The sequence below is a fragment of the Amblyomma maculatum genome, chromosome 10 (assembly GCF_055883805.1).
Source record: "Amblyomma maculatum isolate TAMU_Amacu chromosome 10, ASM5588380v1, whole genome shotgun sequence".
Classification (NCBI taxonomy): Eukaryota; Metazoa; Arthropoda; class Arachnida; order Ixodida; family Ixodidae; genus Amblyomma; species Amblyomma maculatum.
This window is the reverse complement of record NC_139353.1, coordinates 104,680,009-104,704,418: the sequence shown is the minus strand read 5'-3', so window position 1 is coordinate 104,704,418 and position 24,410 is coordinate 104,680,009. Positions and strand designations below refer to the sequence as shown.

General features: G+C 47.0%; 1 long non-coding RNA gene across 1 annotated transcript; it reads left to right on the top strand.

Annotated features, from left to right (window-relative positions):
• The first annotated feature begins 15,579 nt into the window (after positions 1–15,579).
• LOC146177175 (uncharacterized) lies at positions 15,580–23,637 on the top strand. Its single transcript, XR_014701618.1, has 4 exons — positions 15,580–15,914; positions 20,407–20,531; positions 21,718–21,799; positions 22,221–23,637. It is a non-coding gene; the product is annotated as an uncharacterized LOC146177175 (long non-coding RNA).
• The last annotated feature ends 773 nt before the right edge of the window (positions 23,638–24,410 follow it).

Genomic DNA, 24,410 nt, shown 5'->3' with positions numbered 1-24,410 from the left:
ACCCAGTTCGACGAAACGGCGCTCGGCCACCGCCGCCAGAGGCCCAAAAAGCGGCACCGCATGCAGCGCTCCGTCGCACGGAACCCACGTCAACCCCCACGGGTTCGCCGCCACTCGTAGGCCGAGCAATATGGATTCCTCTGAGCTAACCGGGCGCAGTCGTCGCGCAAGCCCCTCGGGAGGCCGCACGGTCGTAAAGCCAACGCGGGCGTTCTCTGGCCTGTAGGAAATCATACGAACTCCATCCACGCTTTCGGCTGCAACTCGGTTGGCTAACGTAACCTCCCTGCGATTTTCGTCGTCGAGAATGCGCCAACGCCACGCCGCGTATTTGCGCTCGGCGTGCTTCCAATGTTCTTCGTGAGCCACCTTCAATTTCGGGATGCGCGCATCGCCCGGCGCAACGTCCAAACGAAACGCCGCCCCCAACCAGGGAGACTCTATCATGTTGGGCACGTCCAGGAACGTGAAGCCCACGATCTGCGGCGTCGAGTAGGGCGCAGCGTTAATGAACATGCGCGTAAAAGGGTGCATGCGCACGCTGCCCCATTTGTAGTGTCTGCCTACAACTGCCGTGTCGCCGTTAATACGGCAATGCAAAGGCCGAGCGTCGCCCCCCATTACAGACATATATCGGCTGTGTCGCGTAAACACGTCAGTGGCATATTGCGCGGAGGATGTCATTGTGTTTTGGCCGGAGCGCGTCTGTTCCACGGCGCTCGTATCCAAGGTGTTTCTTTCCGCCTGTCGCTGACATTTATTCCCAGCGCCAACGTCACAGCGCCAGGGCTTTCCCCGCTGTGGCGCTCCGTTCCGCACACCGCTCACATAGCACAGGTAGTTGGGGGCTTTCCCCGCACTGGCGCTGCGTCCTGCATGCCGCTCACATAGCAACGTTAGTTGAGGGAGTTCCCCGCACTGGCGCTGCGTCCTGCATGCCGCTCACATAGCAACGTTAGTTGAGGGAGTTCCCCGCACTGGCGCTGCAGCTATGAGCCGCATGCCAATCTTAGAGCCTGTTCCTCCCGCGAGCGGCAGCACGTGCGTCTCGTCGCATTTCTTTCTGTAGTTCGGAGCGCACGCTAGTACCCCGCGCCGTCTCTAGCTGCCGCCACCGCGCGCTCCTCCAATAATAATAATAATGAGATTCTTGCTCAGGGGGGGGGGGGGGGGAAGAGAAGGGGGGGATTACACGGCCCTATAACTGTCTCCTGTACGTGCAGGGATACACCGCAACGGGGCCGAGTATAGGGGAAGGTTGAACGAAAGAGTGGAGAGGAAGCGGGAGCGAAAGGCCAATTTCGATACTTTCGTGCATTGCTCTTATACTTGAAAAGCATATTTTTCACGTAATGCAGAGCGTTATTGATGCGCACAACATAATGTCGCCTAAGCAGTACGGATTTACTTGTGGGCGTGGCACTAGATTAGCATTAGATGAATTGACCGATAACCTAACAGTACTCTTGAAATTAGTGCGTTCACTTGTGCATTATTTCTAGATGTATCAAAAGCTTTTGACTCCGCAAACCATAAAATTTTACTTCGTAAACTTCATAGCTATGGCTTCCGAGGGCCTTTCCTAACTTTCCTTGAGAATTATTTGCACGGTCGAATCCAAGTAGTAGTTTTCGGAAATTATTAAAGCAAACCTAGGCACTTGAGCGCTGGAGTACCCCGGGGGTCCATTTTAGCTCCCCTTTTATTCAACTTGCCCGGTAATGACCTTAGTCAAGCAATTTTTCACTGTCGGGTGTTTCAATATGCAGATGACACGCTTTTAGTATCTCTTCATACTAATTACCATCAAGCCGTGGCTGAATTACAAACTGACACTACAAATGTTATCAGTTGGTACCGTAATAGCTTAATTTCGATTAACCAAACTAAACCTAAATTAGTATGTTTTCACGATCCGCTGAAATCTATTCCTGTCATCACTCCAGTGTTTCTTCATTCTCCTCTGTGTAACAATTGTTCTTGCTCTCCTATCCCATACCTCTCAAGTGTCAATTATCTCGGTATTCATTTCGATTCTAACATGTCCTGGAACACTCACTTGGCTAACGTTTGTGAAAGGCTGCGCAAAATAGCCTGCCTGCTGTATTCTATTAAAGCACTATGCCCAATTTACGTAAGGAAAACAATAGCACATGCATTGCGGTACAGTGTGCTGAGATATGAAATTTGTTCTTTTTATTTCTGTTCAGTGTTTTGGCGCAATAAAGTTGATTCTTTACTAAAATCCGTAATTCGGGCGGTGATGTATGGTGTTCACATTACTAACAATCCGGGTCTTTTTTCATCCTCGCACATGCCCTCGTTCAGGCTGTTATTCAAAGAAACAGTAATCCTTTCCTATATATGGAACAATGAGTTGCCTCGCGTATGTCCCCGCCAGAACATTACGTCCACGCGACCGCTTACTGCCTTTCTTTAGTTTTTAGTTTGAGTCTTGTGCAATTGACTTACTGTGCCGCCCCTGGGTTTGCTCCATTATGCCGAGCGCTGCCCCACAAGCCCATTGTTGGCTTGGGCAGGCTCGTATTTGTATGTAACTTTTTGAAATAAATAAATAATTTATATATATATATGGGTAGTCGATGTCGAAGACCCCTGGAGAAAAAATGCCAAACATTGAAGGGTAAACACTCGTGCAACAAGGATTGGTGGATTTTGAAGCGGGGACGTGCCGCGCGTAGAGATAATTGTGAGGTTTAAAGAGAGGGGAAAAGAAAACAAAGAAAGAGAAAAAAAAAGGAAAAGCTGATAGGGAGATTTGGAATGTCATAGAGGCTTATGGGAGCAATTGGATGCGCGCGGGGGGAGGAGTGGGGCCTTGCAGAAGGGGCAAAGAGCCTTGTGGGATAATATAGGAGGAGATAAGATAGTAATAATAATAAAAACGTAGTCTGAGGCCATTATTTGAAATGCAAGAGATAGGCTGGGAAGGAAGGGCCTTTGCAGAAGGTGCATGGGACCTTATGCAATATATAAAGGAAGAATTGATGATACTAAACATACAAAAATAAAAAAAAGAAGAAGAGGAGGAAGAGAAAAAAAAGAAAGTAGTCTGAGGGCATTGTGTGGCTTACTGACAAATAAGCCCACAAATGCGGGCGCGGCTGATTACAGAATATATATAGAATTAAAATGTCTTCAATGAAAGACACATATATTTTATCACCCAATTAAAAAAATTTAATTAACCATGCCTAATTCAGCTATATGTAATTTTATCATCCAAACGTCACAAAGCCAATGCCAAAAATTTCCCAAGCTAACGGCAAGTTTTGCGCCTTCGTTTATTCGGTACTGAATTTTCGTCTGCATGTTTTTGCGCCACGTTAGGAGCACGGACGAAATCACAAACACGTGAATTCACTATTAGAAATAGGTGTACTTTCTTTTGCAAGAAATAGAAATGTTTTCTCAAGAGCATAAAAAAAATCTTGCAGAAAACAAGAGATTTCATAGCAGGCGGCAATCTTGGCGCCTCTGTTGTGTGTGCCGCATTGTCGTCTGCATTTGCACGATGGATTAGAGCTGGACGGTGATGGTGCGTACTCGTATACTGTAAGCAGATGGCAGTCTACATGCTTGCATTCATTTCGCATGAACTTTAACGCGCATTATTTTCTTCCATGGAAGCCGATGAGCAGTGCTCTGACATCCTAGTCGGGCACCGGAAACGGGGACCGTTCAAGCCTCCAGGTGCACCAAGAAGAAAGAGCAGCAAAGTTTCCGAGCATGACAGGGCCAGAATTCTCTAAGTGTCTAGGCGTGGAGGAAATGTGAAAAAATTGGCAGACACGCGGGCATCAATTTAAAGACTGCGAGTTGCATTGCAGCGAGCGATAAAGAAGCGCTGAAGAAATGCGGAACATCGAAGAAATGAGGTAGTAACGGCTCTAAAGAATATTGTGGATAACAACCTTGCTTTCACGCTAAAGCAAATAAATCAAGCGGTGTAAGAAGGATTGAAGAGAATCGCCATCAACACAAGTAGCGTTGATCGTCTACTGGATTCGCACGAATACTCCTAGAAATTGGTGACTCAGAGGCCAAGACTGCAATAGAGACGACGTGAAACGCAGCCGCAAAACATACGCGCAATGGCTGCAGTGTGAAGAACCTTGCTTGTGCAGGGTTTACGTTGATGAGACTAACTATAACATACGGTGTTCAAGGAGCTTCGGCCGTGCAGTTATGGGACAGCCTGCGGGGAAGACGACCACTGGCACCAAAGGAGCAAACCTTACTCTTCATCGCCTGCATGTCAGCAAATGGTGTCATGCATTGGACGGCCGTCGACAAGGTTCACTTGGTCGTGTTCAATGACATTTTGAGCAACATATCAGCCCATGTCGAAAGTGAATCTGGTTCTTAAGCGGTTTTTATTTTCGACAACACTCCAGCTCACAGTCGTGCGGAAGCAAGCTCGGCTAGTCAGATGCACTCGATCAAGCGGCTGCCTCTTTACAGCCCGTTTTTCAACCCTATAATATAGGTAGTGTTTTCGAAGTTCAAGTCGGAAGTCATAGCTTTCCTCAGCGAGCGGAGGGGCATGGTGCTAACCACCCCTCCCGGAATGGCTGAAAAGGACCCTCGGCGCAGTTTGTTGCTCGACGCTGCCCGATATATGCAGCAAATACAAAGGGTAGAGTGTGCTGCTTTCGACCGCCATAACTTTTATACGGGCAGCTTTGCATGAAGATTTGTAAAAAGTGCCGAGTTACACATAGACCAATGTCTCCCAGAAAATAAAACTGCATTTCAAATCGGCTACGTCTGTGCTTGTACGTGCCTATTGGGTGTTGGCAACTTACGCCGCTAGGATTGCCGCCAAGGCAAGTTAAGTACAGCTGCTAAGGTGACCATAGTGAGAGGCCAGTAGCTATTTCTGACCTCGGTTGTAAGCTCCACGGTACAGAAGTTTTATTCACTCTACCGTGTGGCGGCCAGACTAAATGCAGGGGCGCGCTCTCTCATTCCGTGGTAGTGGCCGTGAAATGAAAAGTTGAAAAAGCGGTGATATGAGGTAATGTTTCTCTGCCTTTAAGTTTTCCCGCCTGAACCAACTGTGTTTTGCACTAATCCTTCTTTTCTGCTAGCGGTGTTAAATCATGATTTAAAACACTATGAATTTTCGTCAGTGCCTCTTTTGCTCTAAACGAAAACGGCAGCGGTTGACAGAATATCCACTGAACAGTTTGCCATGCACTAGCGTCAGGTCGCGCTATACCTGCTTACAGCTTTCAAAGGCACGCTGCATAAAATGGTACATATAGTTTTTTGAAAAATTTAGGGGCAAAAGGTGTTGATGTAAGTGCACCCGAAACTTCATTCGACCGTGCGCGACAGCGCCGCCACATTGCGCCTGATGTTGACGCGAACGTGCGCCACTCCTGGTTGTTTGGAGAGCTCGGCGGCGATCGCATCCCTTGACGTCTGGACAAAGTTGGCCCGTCGATCCACCGGGTGGATAAGGATCGTTTTGGGGCCAGCCTGTTGCGACCGGTGATGTTTCGGCGCCGCGAAGCGAGCCGGCGGTGCAAGGAGATGTTTTGCAGCAGTAGCAGACGACGCGATGGAATGCGGCCGCTGGTGGCGCTGCAGCCGCTGCTCCGGGGGAGGAGGAGGCCGGTCGGCCTGTTGCTGCACGGTGGGAGGGGAGAGGGGAAAAGGAGGCCTCCGCGTCGCTGGAGGGCGGGGCCTTGTCCCCAGAATTTGCATGGGAGCTTTTTTTTTGGATGCATAATGTCCGCTTTGATGAGGAGGGGCGGGGTCCGCTCTCAGGCTTGCATTTTGAACCCGCTTTCCCTTTGGGTTGTCGTTCGTGCCTCTCTGGCTGTGGGGGGTGTGGCTTTGTTGTTGGTGGTTCCTGCTCTTTCCTGCGCTTCTGGAGCTGTGTTGTTGCCTTTTTCTTTTGGAAGAGGGGGAAAGGAGACCTCGACGTCGTCGCGGGGAAGCGGCGCCGCATATGTGTCCTTTTCGGGTGCATGATGGCGACTCTGTTGAGCAGGAGCGGCGTCCGTGCTCAGGCGCGAGTTTTGAATCCGCTTTGCCTTTTCGCTCGTGCCTTGGTGGGTGTGGGAGGGTGGGGCGTTCATGGTGGACGTGCCTGCTCTTGCCTGGGCGTCTGGAGCTGGGTTGTTGCCATGCTCCTTTGTATGGACTGCTTGAGCGGCGTCATCCAGCGATGGCGGCGCTTTAGGAGTTGCTGGCTGGTCGGATAAAGACCCTTCTGTCGCCGACGGCGTGGTGCTGGCCTGCGGGGGACATTGTTGGGCCGTAGATTCTGCTTCTTGTCTTGCTATTCGGGCGGAGCTTTGGTGTTATGGGGTTAGGGGGGGGGGGGGGGGGGTCAGGAAGAGGATTGAACTCATCTCCCCCGCCTCGATCGCTATGGTGGTGAAGACCGTTGGTGGTGTGCTGATGGCGATTCCCGGCAATTCTTCTTCCATTGCTTGCTTTATTTGCTTTAGCGTGAAAGCAGGGCTGTTATATACAATATTCTTTAGAGCCGTTACTACCGTATTTCCGAATTTATTCTATGTTCCGCCTTTCTTCAAAGCATCTCTATCGCTCGCTGCAATGGATCTCGCCGTCTTTAAATTGATGCCCTGCGCGTCTGCCAAATTTTTCACATCTCCTCCACGCCTCGACACTTCGAGAATTCTGGCCCTGTCATGCTCGGAGACTTTGCTATTCTTTCTTCTTGGTGCACCTGGAGGCTCGAACGGTGGTCCCCGTTTTTGGTGCCCGATTAGGATGTCAGGACAGTGCTCGTCAGCTTCCATGGAAGAAAATAATGCGCGTTAAAGGGACACTAAAGAGAGAAAGGAAGTGGGTTTACATCGATAGAATGCCAGTTCCTGATTACAAAAAGACCACTCTTACTGAAAACAGAGCTGTTATAAGGTAGTAAAGAAGAATAACAGAAATACAGGTATCGCCACCACAGACAAACGGCCGAGGCTCGCAACTACAAACCACGTGACGCGCTAGGGATCCCGGAGGCTGACAAATGCGAATTACGTTGCATGTTTGAATGCGGTAGTACGTTTTTTCTCAAAGATGATAATACGCTTTTATCATACGTAAACGACGGTGAAAAGACGACGTAAACGTTGCAAGGCAAATACAAAAATATACTTGGAGGCGCCACAGGCGCCCACTACAGTTTTGGTTATGTTTCGGCTCAGGCATTTCGTGCGCACTCGGATAGTTTGTTTGAACCTGCAGCGCCTGAATTACGAGCTTGGGGCAGCGGATGCGCCTCGATGGTTCCCATTTGAGCATTCGGAGACACGAGCGAGCGAAATCCGCTACCGCCGACACACTCCTTCGTTCACACTTCTGCGCCAACATATCGCCGCCGTTGCCGCTTCGACTGCGACCTGACCGCTTGACTGCAGCTACGTACGCCACGAAAAGCATACATATGCTAAGTACCGAAGGAAAAACGCATTATCACTCAATTGTTCACTAAATCATGGCACATCTGACCAACATATACTGCGTCAACAAGACCTTCAACGTGCAATTTGCAGGCGTCGTAAACAAAAGGGGCATACGTGCCGCTCATACCAAGGAGAGCGTCGATATATTGCGCTCGTCGCCCGGCGAAAAAAAAAGGGCCTCGGGTAAAAAGTAAAAACTAAAAATAACGAAGCACCAGAAATACATTACAAAAGGTTAAAAAAAATCTATTTGTAAAAAAAAAAACAAGCGGCAAGACTCGAACTCGCCACTGCTTGCTCCGTAACGTTCGGCGCTAACCGCTCAGCTACGCTGCGCCACAAGAACCTTGGAAATATTTCTAGTTTTTATGTCATGACCCCATTTACAATAAAGTGTTACTGCTGCCGGTCTAAAGATTACAACTTCTTGATCATCGGCGCATGCTGCCTGCTCTCACGTCTTGCAACTAATGTTCTGGATGCCTATGCGCACTATATTGTGCACTGGAATCATTTTAACATGTGGAATTTCACAGCGCTGGCAAATGTTGTGGCGCCGGCCCTTCGGTCATGTTCTGCTACCGTGGGCGTAATTTTCGCTGAACACGGAGCTGTAGCACAAACCTTGAAGGAAAAAAGTGCGACGAAGCTCCAAAACTGACAAGCGCTGCAGCGAGGACACTATTTTGCTGGTAACTAAATCTTATTTGTATGTAAACTTGTTAGGAAGCGTTGCGATGACCGAGGGCTCGGTTTGTTTATACACAGTGCAAGAAGGAGCGCAAAAGCTTGAGAAACATGTAAAGTATTGTGCATTACAAGCGCTGTTTTTTTCTTCCTTTATGGGCCCATCGCTCGGTAAATTACTGTCTTCATCGTTTTATTTATTTCACCGTTGCCAAGTTGGCCCTTGAGGGATGCGACGCCGCGGGCCGCGCCGGCTCGCTAGCTATCACAGAGTCTCTGCTTACGTCATAGTGTGCGTCACTCAACTCCAACTACGTAGTTGGAGGCCACAGTTTGAATTCGACCGGCGGGAACAAGAAAAAACCTCAACTTCTTATCGCAATATCTCAGCAATTATTCGATTTTTTGCTGCCGGATATGCGGCGAAAGTGTCACCAAATGTAGTTTATTAGATTTTCATACCATCTTTGGCTGTCTTTAGTGTCCCTTTAAAGTTCATGCGAAATTAATGACCTGCCTATAGTATACGAGCATGCACCACCACCGTGCGGCTCTACTCCGTCGTGCAAATGTAGACAACAACGCGGCACACACAACAGAGGCGCGAAGATTGCCGCCTGCTTTGAAATCTCTTGTCTTCTGCGTTTCTAGCGGTTTTTGTTTTATGCTTTTGAGAAAACATTTATATTTCTTGCAAAAGAAAGTACACCTATTTCTAATAGTGAATTCACGTGTCTGTGCTTTCATCCATTCTCCTAACATAGCGCAAAAACAGACGACAATTCGGCACCGAGTAAACGGAGGCGGAAAACTTGTCCTCTGCTTTAGAACTTTTTGGCATTGGCTGTGTAATGTTTGGCTGATGAAATTACATGTAGCTAAATTAGATATGGTTGATTAAAACGTTTTTTTATTGTGTGATAAAATAATTGTGTGTTTCATCGAAGACATTTTAATTCTGTATATATTCTGTAATCATCAGTGCGCACATTTGTGGGATAAATTGTCCTCTTGGAATATAGAGCCAGTAAGCCACAGCTCTGGGACAATTCAGTATTTCACTGCCGAGAAAGTGCGTTTGGAGGAGGAGGAGGATTGATGTTCTAGTTTGGAATGGGAGAAAGGGGGGTAACGTGGTGCTTTCAACTGTCTCCTCTATTGAGGGAATCACCGCCGTTGCACCACGCGGGGAATGGGTATTAAAGAAAAAGAAGGGGTGGTCGTAGCTAAGAGGGCAAAGACAAGGAAAAGAGCAGAGCCGCGCCAGGAGCGCACGCACGAAGTGGTGGTGGTGGATACTATGATGATGGGGGATGGGGTACTGGGCACGACGTATGCCAGCCTGAGCTAGCGGCGGCACTCTTGGTGCCCAGGGGAATGGGATAGGGGAGGGTAGGGAGGGGAGGGGGGAGGACGCGCCAGGAAGTCCGCAGAGTCGGGGGCCGAAGAACGGCAGCACTGCGACGAGGTCCGCAGAACACGGAGGGCTATCCTGGGCGCCCAACGGGTAGCACACAGAAGAAGCACAGCCACCACAGGTAAGTCACCACACAGTGCAGGTTCGGCTTTGGTGCGAGCAGCATGCTGCTCGGCAAGCGTCCTTTTCCTGTAACAGATCAGGACGCCGGGGTGACTGCAGAGGGTCTGCAGTGCGCTGTCACGTCGGAAAGTCCGGGTGGCAGTTGGGAGGACCGCTGGCAAACCGCTGCCTTGGCAGCGGCGCGGAGGGCATCTCGGGAGATGGCACTCCTAGGCCCGTGCGCGAGAGGCACACGGGACACTGTCTCTTGGGAAATCCTTGAGGCAGCGGAAGGGACCGCAGTGGTACCTCAGCCAAGGCTGAGGCGCGGCGGGTGACGCTGGAAGGACCGCCGGGAAGGGCGGCGCGTCGAGGCCCGAGAGCAGGAAGATCCCGGGATTGCTGCCGAAGCAGCAGGGAGGGCCGCAGAAGCGGCAGGTGACGCTGGATGCGCCGAGGCCCGCGAACCTTGCGGTCAGCGGGAAACTGGCATGGGCCAGCAGGACTGTGCCCCCGAAGGAGCAGCAGGGAGCCTTGGCGAAGAACCACGAGTCCGTTCCAGCACTGGGGCTCGCCTCGGGCGAGGGCGACGTCGGTGCGCCACAGGCGAAGACCAAGGTCAAAGGGGGCCGCACCGATAACTCCTCAAGGGAGGAGGGTGTGCTGGCAGGGACAGACCTGGCAACGCCCGCAGCACGGGACGCACTCGCACGCCCAAGGGTCGGGGGTTGGGCTGGGAGACGGGTCCGGGCTCCGCTTCGGCTGGAGGGCTGGAAGAACCAGCAGGGATGATCCAAAGGACCAGGGAGGTGCGCCGGTAACAACCAGAGCACCGGAGGACGGAAGTTGCGACGGGGCGAGCAGGGCGAGCCAGCGCCGGAGGGAGGCGAAGGCGAGCGAGCGCTCGGTGAGAGCGGGCGCGCACGAGCTCGCCGGAGCGAGCGCCGCACACACCCGCCCCCACCGAGAGCTGAAAGGCGACTGACGCGAGAGGAAGCGCGCCTGGTCGGGAGGCAACGGAGCGTGCGGCCGCTCCCTTCAGAGGCGAGCGACGAACAGCGAGCGCGCGCGAAGATTAAAGGAATACTTACAGAACGCATGCGGCGAATCCGATATCTTTAATCAGCATTTTGCGTTGCTTTTAGCTGCCTATTTCTGCGACGCATTATAATTTTTTTTTTTTTTTTTTTTTTTTTTTTTTTGCGGAAGAGCCGACGGCCGAATGACCGGCGCGCGGACCTATGGGGAGCGCAAGAGCTGATTGGCTCGTTGAGAGCGCCAATCCCCGAGGGGCGAGGGAGGTCGCCAGAATGCTGGAGCCGGCGTAAAGCGGGCTGAGAGCACGCGTTGGGACGCGTGGTAGAGGCACAAGGTGTGCATTTCAGTTGGAAATAGATGAGTAGGACAGAGAATAGTAAGACAAAGTAGAAAATACAAAAAAAAAAACAAAAAAAACAGTAGGATAGATTTAAAAAAAAAAAAAAAAAGGTAAACATGGCTTTACAGCCGCGCAAGAATGCGCGCGTCCTCGGCGAATTTGAGGACATAGCCGTGTACGCGTCGCGTTTTTTCTCGCGATGCCTTAGGGAATAAAATATCGTTTGAGGAAGCCGACGGCATCCCGAGTTTGCCGAGGGCATCCTGAAGAGTACGCCTGTGTGCGTCCAGTGCGGGACAATCACATAGCAGATGCGAGAGTGTTTCCACTGCTCCGCAATCCTGACATAGAGCGGAGCCGATTCCCCGTAGTCTGCTCAGGCGCTCTGCCGTCCAAACACATCCAATTCGCATCTTGAGGCCAGGGCATCTCCCAGCAAGCAGCGTTACGGCTGTACAACTCCGCGGCTCTGGGGGCAATACTCTACGCGCTACCGCTCGTCACACTGCGCAAACCATGCTGGAAGAAGCTAGAGGTCGAGCATCGCAAGGCGCTCCGCATTTGCCTCGGCCTTCCTCAGAACTCTCAATGCGCAGCTACTTTGGCCGAGGCAGGTGCGTGGCCTTTACAACTTCAGGCCACGCGGCGGGCGCTCCGACACATCGATCGCCTACAGCGCGCAAAGGACGGCGGCCCGCTATTACATCGGTTGCGACATCATCGCCACTCACGCATGGGAGCGGCGCTGCTCGAGTACGAGCAGCTTACCAATGCAACGCCCCCCCACGACCTCTTCTCGCCCTGGCCCGCTGCTACGGAGGTTCAGCGAGAGATTGTCGGAATCGCGGGGAAACGCACCACACCGCCCTGTGCACTGCAGCAGCTGACCAGAGCCGTCATCTACGAGGAACTCCAACACCACCTCCTCGTTTACACCGACGGCTCCGTGGCCAGAGACAGTTGCTCGCTAGCAGCGGCGGCTACCATCCCCGCCCTGCAACTGCACAGACAGCTGCACCTGTCATACCTGGGTTCTTCCACCACGGCGGAGCTGCTGGGCCTACGCCTAGGCCTGGATCTACTGCTTGAACTGACTCCGCCGCCACCCAGGTGTGCCGTGCTATGTGACTCCCGCGCTGCCCTCAGCCGCCTTCGAACCACCGGCCGGGGAACTCCGCTGCTGTGCCAGATTCGCGCACGTCTCAAGCACTTGGCGGAGCGTGGCTGCGCTATACGGGCACAGTGGATCCCCGGGCACTGCGGCATAGAGGGCAACGAACGTGCCGACGAGCTCGCGACCGCAGCACATGAACTCCCTCCTAGCGACGAGCAACTCGCTTTGGAGGATGTGCGTGCGGTAATCGACGATCACCTCCGGACGCAGCACCCCGACCCACGCATCGCGAGAGGTGAGCGCATTCACAGTGTCAGCGACCGCTCGCTGACTCGGCTGCAACGCGCAATGATCCTCCGTGCACGCATTGGATGTGTGTGGCCTGGGGAACGACGGATGCGCCACGGACTTGCCAATAGTGACGTGTGTGACGGCTGTGGCGCGGTAGAAACTCTCGAGCATCTACTGCGCTGCACCGCGCTAGCCGAACCACGACGTGAGTTGCTGGCGGCTTACAGAGCGCAGGGGGTAATCCCGGACAGCGTAGCTGTGCTCCTGTGGCCGCCGGGCTGTGCGCGCGCCCGCGAGCGAGCTCACGTGAGCTTGTGTGAGTACATCGAACAGGCGGGCTTGATGACCCGCCTATTTCACCTCGCCAGATAGTGCGCGCTGGGACTGAACGCTCCACGTGTGCTATTTCCCACAATAACGGCTGATCGCCCACGACAGCCGTCAGTGTTTTGTACAGTGTGCAAGTGCGTGCGTAGTGAACAGTTGCCTGGACGTGGAGCTATTGCGGAGGCCCGCCCGACGTGCCGAGTACTCAGTGACCTAAGACATTTGCGGGTGGGCCTCATGCAAACTACTGTATACTGTACCATAGTGTATATATTTCTTTTATTTTTACCTACTCTTTTCTTTCTCCCTATCACTCACCTCTTTGATTTCCTCTACTTTCTCCTCGCTATCCCTTTATTTCCGCCGCCCCAGTTCAGGTGCTTCAGATATAAGATAGCAGATACCGGGGCTGGCAAACATCTTTTCTTTCCTTTTGTACATGCAATAACCACTACACAATGCTCGATCGCTCAGTGGCGTCGTAATCCGCGTGATGCAGGACCCGTGGCGCATTGCCTGAGGCGACGCGGCTATCAGGGTGCTTCTGTTTGGCCCTGTAGAATATGCTTAGACGCGCCACATCAAAGCGTGTGATCGCGTTAGAATCATGCGCCCGTTTGGCCAGTTCGTCTGCTGCTTCGTTGCCTGCAATCCCAACGTGGGAGGGGAGCCATTGCAGGCAGACGCTTTTGCCGTATGCTTCCGCTGCGCGGATTTTCGCCTCCAGTGAGCGAGTTGCTGGCAGTGGCCTGTCATTCTTCAGCTGCATAAGAGCAGCGCGAGAATCTGTTAGGATGGCAGCGTCGCTAATATCCTGTCTTTCGAGGATAATATCCGCCGCCAAATGCAGGGCCGCTAGCTCTGCAATTGTGGAGGACGCGCGATACACAGTAAAAAATTTTACACCCTTAAGGGTGCTAAAAGGGTGCTCCTGCAAAATACACCCACTGGAGCACCCTTCTAGCACCCTAATTCTCATATATACACCCTTCATTTCAGCTCAAAAGGGTGCTTTTGCCACTAAGCACCCTTGATTTTATGTAGGGTGTAGCAAAGGTGCTGAAAGGGTGCTAAAAGCCTGCTCAGAAATGAGTGAAGATTGCATTTCAGTACTTACATATACCTTATACAAAAATAAACAAGCCCGGAACCGCGGTTAAAGAACCGCCAGTGAAGTGCAGTTTTCCAAAAGCGCAGCTCTAAAGGGTAATTTGTCTAAATTACATGCTGGAATACTATCTTCGAAACATAAGCTTTCCAAGATCGCTCGCCATAATGAGCATTCCGAACGCGCCATCTTACCGCATTAATGACATGGAACAAGCTATGCCAACAATCATCCACTTTATTAACTCTCTTCTTTCTAGCGCGATATTCGTCATGTATATATTCATGTAAGTTGCAGTTATTCTTCCATCAATATAAGAATGGATATAATCTTTTTGACTGTGACCTTTCCATTTAGAGAGATTCTAGTATTTGATGATTAAATTTACATTTTATTTCAATCATCAGCTAAACAATCAGGCGCAAATGCATGTCTTTCAACAATCGCTATTTTATTCATATGTAGTAAACCAATGCATAAAACATGGAAATAAGAGAGAAGATGCCTGAGGAGACACCCCGGCTAAAATATCTGACCGCCACACCTACGGTCACGAAGAAAATGTGAAAACCTGGCATGTGCAAGGAAAAAGGGCCATATTTAATTAGTACTGCTTTTATACCGCTCTTCATGGAATCGCGCTGTAGGATGTACAAACTATTTCAAAAAATAGTTTATCTGCGAGAAAAAAAAACATACGCCATCAAAGTTATTATCCAGCCTCATCTCCACCATTTGGCAAATTGAAGCCGGAGAAACTGCAATTAATTTCTCTAAATCAAAACAATGAGCTGGGATACAACCTTTTTGGTGCAGGGATAGCGCTTAGCTTACTATAGGCCAACGCTGATCTCGTGCTCAGTGTACAACAACCGACCTGAATCAAGAGTGAAAACTGGGTCTGAATAGCTGCAGCGTCTTTCAGTCGAGCATTAAACAGATTACTTGCAGCCTTAACAGCATATCGTATCGAAGCCTGGAATGCATCTGCTAAAGATAAGGAGAGAGCCGAGTCGGTCTAGTAGGTGCGTAATAACAGAAACGACAGAACAGCGCTGTATAAGGGTTTTTGAAAATACGAACTAAACTTATTAACAAAGTAAAACCTGAATTCGCACAATATAAGGAAGCTCGAAAGAGACAAGCTGGGGCGTCAAAAGTTCAAGGCGATTGAACAGCCGATCATCGAGGGATAACAAAAAAAAAAAAAACAAAAAAAAAACGGCCACCTGCAACGCTTTTTACAATGATTCATATATCCAACAGCTAGCTAACAGGGGCGGAACGTGCGCTCGCTGATAGCCGATACGGTCCGAGCTGCCAAAGCGCATACGTGCGCCAGCAAAACACGCGTGGTGCTCGTGTTTCTGCGTTTCTCTACTGCCTTTTACTTTTGTATATTTCGCGGTTTCTGCAAGGCTTCAGGTGTACAGCAGAGAACGGTGATGTGAAACCGAACCGGTGCGGTAGTCCAAGAGACGACGGTGACCCTATGCCGCCGTGCACAAAGGCCCCAAGCTATTCTATCCGAGTGATACGCGTTGAAAGCGCCACGAAATGCACTGTGCGCTCTCAGACGCTGATCATTTATTTTTATTTTTATTTTTTGTCGCTCCTTTCCTCACACTCATGTTGGCTAGCTCTGCCTCCTCTGCTTGGGTGGAGAGGAGGGCGCCGCACGACGCCGACGCCTTTCCCACTTTCCCTTACACATGTCCACAGCGCTGCGGGCGCTGCGGTGTTTATCTGAAGCGCTGATCACGCGATGCGATCCTTCCCGTCATCCCTCCGTTTTTCAAACTGATGCGCCGTTGCTGACGCTTGGGCTAACGAGTTCCTTTGTCTGTCGCCGGCCGTTCGCAGCTGGAAACGTTGCTTGTGCGTTGCTTTGCTTGGTTTCTGCGTTCTATGTCAATGCGAAGATGTTTATCTCTCAAGGCTGCTAGCATACTTGACACAAGAGCAGCATCATGCACTGTGGGGGTCTCGTCAACCCGTCGTCACCGTCGTCGGTGAAATTTCAGGTAAGCATACCTATATTACGTCCTCTTTTTGTCAAATACCAATCTTGAAATGAGGTAGACTTATGTTAGGTAGTGGAACTTTTATTTGTGCTTTGTGGATGTTTCATTCAGTTAGGCACTAACACTCACAAGTGAGATAGTTGGTCATGGCGCTTGCATTGTTGGCCGGTAGTGCTGTGGGTACGAACGACACTTGAGCGCTGTCAAAGTATCTTCTAGACCTGCCGAAAAATTTCTTTATTCGACATGGCTTTCAAGAACGCATTACGTGACCGTAAAAGCTTATAAAGGTAACACGTAGCACAAGTGCGGATAGCAATTGAGCTATTTTTTTTTTTTTTTTTAGAAGCACTGCTCGTCCTCACAGGAAGAAAATTAGAAGGGAATCCATTAGCGTGAGTGTTTTAAGCGGAGAGTTATGCGTGGGAAACGGGTGGCATTATAGTTACTTCGGGGCTTCGAATAGCCGACCGTTCTCATAAATAGAGGCGCACGGGCAGCGTGCCGCGCAGCAGACACGTTGATCTCTACGACGAGTGCGCCGTGTCGTTTTGTGATTGCTTTTCTCTGGTTAATACATGCAGAAAGAACAAAATTGCCGCTTTTGTTTCTAGTTTAGGTTCCGACTAGCAATAGGCGGCCACGGACTAATTCTATGGCTCTAGACCTCTTTGCCTTGAATTCCTAATAGTTCGCAGAGGTTAATGCTGGAAGCCGCTTTGCTTACCTCTGCAAGTTTGTCTTAAACATTCGGAACTACCGCAGTAACATGTTCCCCCGCTGAGTTCCCTCCTTGACGACAAAGCGCTAACGATCATGACACAGGCTTTTCCAGTCGCTATCCCAAAGTCGCATCATATGTCCGCGAATCATTCCCGGAGATTGGACCTTTTTTTTTGGGTCTCTCTACTGGCTGAACATCATTGTGACTTTTGCAGAACTTTACGCTGCAGCAGTTTCACGTGATTCCTCTCAAGAAACTTTGTGCGTGCCGAATATGCAAATATTTTTTCATTATGCATTTTTTCTTTAAGGGTGTGTTCAGATAAGAACAGTAATAGAAGTTCTATGACCCCCCCCCCCCCTTTTTTTTTTTTTCAAATCTTTGTATATGGTGGGCAAATGTCTCTGCACAAAGAAATTTGCTTTAGTTTTGCAAGATGCGGTGCAGTTTTCTCGAAAAAAAATCCTATATCACTGTTCACTACAGTGGAAAAACGCAATTTTTGCCGTTTCAAAACGTTACAAGTTTGGAGACCTGCGGTTAGCGTACTAAAATTTTGTAATCTATTGTTTTTTGCCCACTAAATCTATGTAACTTTTACTTGTATTGGAATTATTAAAAACAGGTTTTGTTGTTGCAGTTGGTTTAGTAAAAAATTGCTAACATTGCTGCAGAAGCAACGTGCGGCAAAAAAGTCCATTTTCAACCTTAAATACTGGCATGATGCATTGTTTTTAGCATTGTCTTTTTTCCGTTCTTTATTCAGATAATTGCCTAAATTTCAGGTAAAATCTGGAGCTCTAAACTGCTACGTGTGTTTACAGCTCCAAACTGCTACGTGCGTTTAATATTACAGCCTGAAAAAGTGTTGCATTGTATTGTTTAAAATTATAAAAGGTATAAAACTGAATGCTCGTTTTGAAAATTGCCAGCATCATAGCCCTACATTCTGGCCCGACTTAATAAAGAGTTGCACCTGAAACTTTTTCGCTACATTATGCAGGACTAGTTCTTTATTTATGCAAACATTGAAGCTGTAGATTTCTTTTTTCTTTCTCCATATTAATTTGAAATCGGCCGAAATTCAAAATTATAAAAAAACGAACAACTTTGACTCGAATTTGAAAAACTGCCACATTTTCAATTTGTATCGAAGTCCATGAAAACAATCTTACGTACTTTATAAACATCATGTACTAATCTGTACCGCAATATGTAAATTAAAATGTAAAAATATATATAAAACTAAATGCGTGTTGTCATTCTATAGAAGTGCTTATGGCCTGCCCTTATGGTGTTGGCGTCGAAAGTTCGATTTATTATTTGCTGAATTTAGTTACATTTTACTCTTATGCAATATCCAAAGCCTTCTCAATGCCTCTAAAGTCGTTTTTTGCTTGTTGGCAGTGCTGATGATTGCTTAAAGTAGAATGAACTCGCTATTTCTAGTAATTTCATGGGACATCGTCAGTGACGAACTTTTTCACTATCCTATTTTTTTTTTATTCCTTTTCTTTTTGCGAAGCTAATCCACCCAGTTCCTAATTATATTATTTCATTTCTCCTTTATGAGAAAAATTGAAAATACTCTGTTCTTGAAGACAATCTTTCTAATGTGCACATAATTAGAATCATAAGCAACACTCTTTGCAGTATGATAGTTTAGTTGTAATTTTATATTTATTTATAGCAGAAACACGAATGCGCCGAGATGATGAGCATTCTTGACGACTGAGCCATCTAGCCCAGAAAAAAGACGAGCCAACACGCGGTGAACCCCCTGTCCACCTAACCTGCAAAGTGTATGTAACCTGCAGTTGAGGTGAACGGCGGTTTTGCTCTGTGTTAGCTCGCCTTTTTCTGGGCTATATCCCTCTGTCGACTAGAACGCTCGCCATCTCGGTTCATTTGTGCTACTGCTATAATGAAATATAAAATTCTACCTAAACTGTCATGCCGCAAAGTGTTTTGATTATGATTCAAATTATGTGCAGATTAGAAAAATGGTCTGCAAAAATAAGGTATTGTCAATGTTTGTCGTTATGGAGAACTGAAATAGCATAATTATAAACTAGAGGGGGGGGGGATAGCACATCACCTAGCTATACATGTGTGTGTGTGTTTGTTTGTTTGTGTGTGTGTGTGTGGAGTGTAAGTGACGGGCAGAAGTTCTCTACATCCTGTACACACACACACACACACACACACACACACACACACACACACACACACACACACACACACACACACACACGCACGCACACACGCACGCACACACACACACACACACACACACACACACACACACACACACACACACGCACACGCACACGCACACGCACACGCACACACACACACACACACACACACACACAAAGGCATGCGGCTACTTACAGTCAGTTACGCATCACAGGCAGAGGCTCAGATTAATGATTCGGGATTTGGTGTAGGCAAGCTGCAATGCATTGTTAGCCATGCTTTCTACCATGAAATAGCGAATTTATTCCACATTAAGCAATCATCAACACTACCAACAAGCAGAAAATGACATTACAAGCATTGAGAAGGCTCTGGATATTGCATAAGTTAAAGTATAGCTAAATTCAGCAGATAAATCGAACTTTTGACGCCAACACCACAAGGGCAAGCCATAAGCACTTTTGTAGAATGACAACATGCGCTCAGTTTTATATTTATTTTTACATTTTAATTTAAATATTGCAGTACATTTTAGTACATGATGTTTATAAAGTACTTACGATTCTTTTATGAGCCTTCGATAAAAATCGAAGATATAGCAGTTTTTAATTCGAGTCAATGTTCGTTTTTTTTATAATTTTGAATTTAGGCTGATTTCAAAATAATATGGAGAAAGAACAAACACGTCTAGACCTTTCAATGTTTCTAGAAATAGACAACCAGGCCGGGATAATATAGAGGAAATGTTTCAGTTGCAGCAATTTGTTAAGTCGTGCCAGAATGTAGGGCTGAAAATTAGCGATATTCAAAATCAGCGCTCAGTGTTATACTTGTTTTTACAATTTTAAACAATATAATGCAACACTTTTTCAGGCTGTAATATTTCTGAGGTACTGAGGAACCTTGAGATGATTTTTTATAAATATCGATGATTTGTTTTAAATTGGCATCAAATTTACTCCTTTTATTAATATTACTGTTTACGAAACTTGGTCGAATTTTATGCATTGTGAACAACACACCTAGCAGTTTAGAGCTCCCAATTTTGCCTGAAATTTAGAAAATTATCTGAATAATAAAGAGAAAGAGACTCAATGCTGAAAAATCACGCGTCATACCCGTATTTAAAGTTGAAAATGGACTTTTGTGTAGCGAGTTGCTTTTGGAGCAATGTTTGCGATTTTTTGCTCAATCGACTGCAATAACAAAACATGTTTTTAATAACTACAAAGTAAAAGTTACACAGATTCAATGGGTAAAAAAAAAATAAGTGATAAAATTTTTGTACGCTAGCAGCAGGTCTTCAAACCTGCAACTTCTTGAAATGGCAAAAACGGCGTTTTCCACCTGTAGTGACATACGATTTTCTTTCCGAGAAAACTACGCCGTATCTTGCAAAACTAAAGCCCATTTCTTTGTGTTGAGACCTTTGTCCACCACACATAAATAATTCATTGCAAACAAAAAATGGTCATTGGACCTCGATTACAGTTCTCGTCTGAACTCACCCTTGAATATCTTTTGGCCATTTGTAGTGTTTTTATAATCTTATAGGAAAATTGTATGCAGATGCTGATGCCCATTTTCAAGATTGTGTTGACCTGCCAGAAGATGAAATTCCAGACATGGCGAATAATGCATTACAGCCTGCTGACACCCAAGTCCCGAATTATTAATCTGAGCCTCTGCCTCTGGTGCGTAACTGACAGCAAGTACCCGCATGCCTTTGTAGAGTGTGTAACACCACATAATGCGCACTTTTTTAAACAATTCTTTGCTCACAGAATGACATTTCATCAAGTCTGTTGTGTTGTTGATGTCTTCAGAGTAACTTTTAAACAGATGTCGATTTCATTGCTTTTATAATCACACAATATGAAGGCCAAAATATCTGAAAAAACTAGGTTAATATGTAAATACTACATGGAAATGGACTCTATATCCATCCTACTAATGAAAAAAATGATTGCATATCTGATCACCGAGGACACAGAAAAAGGTTTGTATGTTAAAAATTGCGGCCATTTCATAATAGCGCTATTGGTTAACGCAAAGACTAATAGGCTTGAATTTTTTCTTTCCCTTAGTTTAGAAAAGACTTCACAAAGGTCGCAATGTGAAATGTGCCTGATTGCATTTGTCATGACGTGACAGTACAGTTAGTCTCGAAAGGAAAGAGAGAAAACTGCATATACTGAACCAATTCCGCAATTGTTACAAAAGGCCCCGCGGATGGAGCTGCGCAAAGCAGGACACATGTACAGAACAGAATAAGTATAAAAATATTTGAAGCCACTTGAACAGAATTTTTTATTCCTTGCATCTTTCACTTTCAACATATTGGCTTAAGTGTTTTTAATTTTGCTATTATATTTATTCCACTAAACAATGCCTCAAATATTTTTTATATGTTAATTGGGCTTTTAAAATGTATATAAAAACTATTGGTTTGATTATTGTGAGGGAAATTTTCTATATAATCTAATCCCCATGAATTTGCCTGCGAATTTTATGCAGCAAAATTGTGAACTTGCTTAAAAATGTGAACTTTTGTACAGAATTTACTTTAATTATCTGAACATTTCTTTGAAAAGCATAAAAGCTATTTCCTACATTTCTTACACGATATGTTGGCATCAACTGCAAGTCCTAGTTTCAATCAGGACCCAAAATGTCCTTTTCGCCAAAAAGAGAGAGGTATTTTACCAGCGTACCACATTAAGCAGTAATTTCCAAAAATAAACTGGGATTGTCGGTCTCTTATGATAATTAACTTGGTGTGGTGTGAGTACAGTCTTGCTCGCTGGACTTGATTGCCTTTCCTTAAAACACAAATTTCGCTCTCACTCAGAAAGTGGCATATTTGCATCTTTTTTTCAGACTGGATGTCGCAGTCATGAGGATAACCGCGCTGAGCGTCGGAAAATCCACAGCTTTCCAAGCCATTTTCATACAAGAGTTCGTAAGTCCTACCAAATAGACTCGCATGATATATGTGCTGTACAACGTGGAAAGTTAAACAATGTGTTTGTAGCCGAGGAATTTACCTTTAACTTTACAAGGTTGAGAGAAAATGGCACCAGTTACGTTTTTATATACTTCGTATCTCACAGCAGGCAGTTATTCAAGCATAACAAGCTGATTACTGTACTTTAGTCTGTAAGACCTTTCCTGGAGACTAGAAATGTATTACCATGTCATTCTGAATTCAGTTTGCATGCACAGTATCAGGTAAGTCTTTTTACTAGCTGGTTTTGATATTTTTGTTATCAGACTAGACCTAAATATTGTCGAGGGATATGTTCAGTTTAACGAAGTAAAAACAGCTTAGTACTGATTCAATTAACACCTATACATTACAAATTTACCTTTTTTTACTGCAGGATCAAGACTTTCCAGCTCTTGCAACGCTTTATTTTAAGGAGCTAGCGACGTTCAGCGTCGTGCTGGGTGCGCTAACTGACGCACTTGGAAATCTAGAGTCTGCTGCATTACGGCCACCTTTGGCCTCTCGCCTCGGCCGAGCGTCTCCCTCAGCCAAGCCACCTGCTGACCTGAACCAAGCGTTTATGGACACTGGGCGCACCGCACACTCCGAGCCCACGCAACCGGGAACGTCCACATGGACTTCCTTCTTCCAGCGTTCGGTGACTGTTATCAGTTCATATTCATATTTGTTTTGCCTGTTAAGGTTGTTATTTGTTATGTTGTTTTTTAATCTAGTCTAATGTGTTTGTATAAAAAGATGTTCCTAGTTTGACCGGTCTGGTCGTGTGTCTGTTTAATCCCGCAAAATCAACCCTTTAATTGCTGGTTATTAAAGAACCTCCTCACATTTATGTAGTCTACTGTAGCTAGCGCATTGAAGAAACACTTTTTCTACCTCTTCGTTGAGCACCAGTGCCTATTGTCTACAGGCAATGCAGAAGGAGATTGTTTCCTAGGAGAAAATTGGCTCTTCAAAATGCGTTTTAAACCTTAAGCATTCAATGAGCTAGTTGTCCTAGTGCCGCTCTTCTTGAAGCTGAATTTTATACACCAGGAACAGTTGTGATGAAATTTATGAACAAGATTGTGAAAAAAAATTCATGATTTGGTTGCGATTTCAATGTTCATAAGTGCAAATTTTTGTGGCACTTTTACACATTCTTCTTTAAATTAAAGTACTGGGCACTACTTAGTTCTGAGGATTCTAATATGAGTAAATGCAAGCCAAGTATACTAGTTTTCTTGATGGCGTATGGGCAAGGAAAGGCTTGATACATTTGTTAAGTGTCAATAAATAAAATTTTTGACTGTTCTACAAATGCTGTCTTGTTACTGTGTTTTACAAATGGACTCTGGCTTAGGAAGTTGCCACAGCCTTGTTGTTTCCTAAACTTTCTTTTGGGTTGAAAGTGTGAAAGTACATTGTTTCAGGCTGGTTATTCAAAGAAATTTTTTTTCTATGGGCACATTTTTCAGGTTCACCCACCTAAGGCATACAGAGTAAGCACATTGGTGCTAGAAGCTGGTCAGGTGCTTGGATGCAGATGATGTCTGACCAATGCTCTAGCTTGTAGAATGTAAACAGGATTGCATTTTACATGCGTATGGGTCGTTACCCATACACCATTGATACTTTTATTTGTTTCATTTCTTCGCAACACTGCACATAAGCACGCATACTGCGCTCAAGCCTACGTTTTGCTTTATGAGGGACATACAAGGTCATTTGGAATGCTCAGGCTGGGATTGCTGCACGAGCACGTATACCGCGTGCAGCACCCTTCCTTGGGGAAGGGTGTAGCACACGGTGCTGCAACACCCTTCTGCTGCAGCACCCTTCCTACGGAGAAGGGTGCTGCAGCAGAAGGGTGTTAAAATATTTAGAATTAGGGTGCTCCCCATGCGACAAGCCAATTACACCCTTAAGGGTGTAAAATTTTTTACTGTGTAGGGGATTTTGCACTGCCTGCTCAAGTTTAGAGCTGGGACAATGCACGCCGCTGTTGCAGAAGCGCCGTCGCGCGAGACGGAACCGTCGGTGTATAGAAGCGTTTTACCGCTGAATTCCTCGTAGATTATTGCCGCGGTTTCCTGCCTTTTTTTTTCCACGATTTTCGCGCGTCGAAAACTGCCGCGCCGACGCGACGCCCAGCTCGAGATACATGGAACGACGAAGCGGCGCGAGCGCCGCCGCGGATATCCCTCGATGCGAAAGCAAATGCAGCAGCTAGCGGAAATAACCGCAGAGCGAGGTACGTGAGAGAAGCGACGCTGTCCCTTGTGGTAAAATCCTGAAAGTGCTCATTCGAATGCTACTGTGCTAAATGTAGAAAGCGTACATAGGTGCGCAAGGATTTGGCTCGCTCGAATGAACGGAGATACTTCGGAATGCCCGCTCGGATACCAGCGGCACGGTTTTCATTTTATTTTTACAAATTTCACTCCAGGGAGCAAACAAACACACAACGATCCGAGAGTAGGTCGTATACTCACAAAAAAGCGACATTCCGTGCTTGATTAAGCGTTTATTTTTACGATAATCACATTTCTGCGACCAAACTGCCCCATACCTCGTCAGCCAAGGC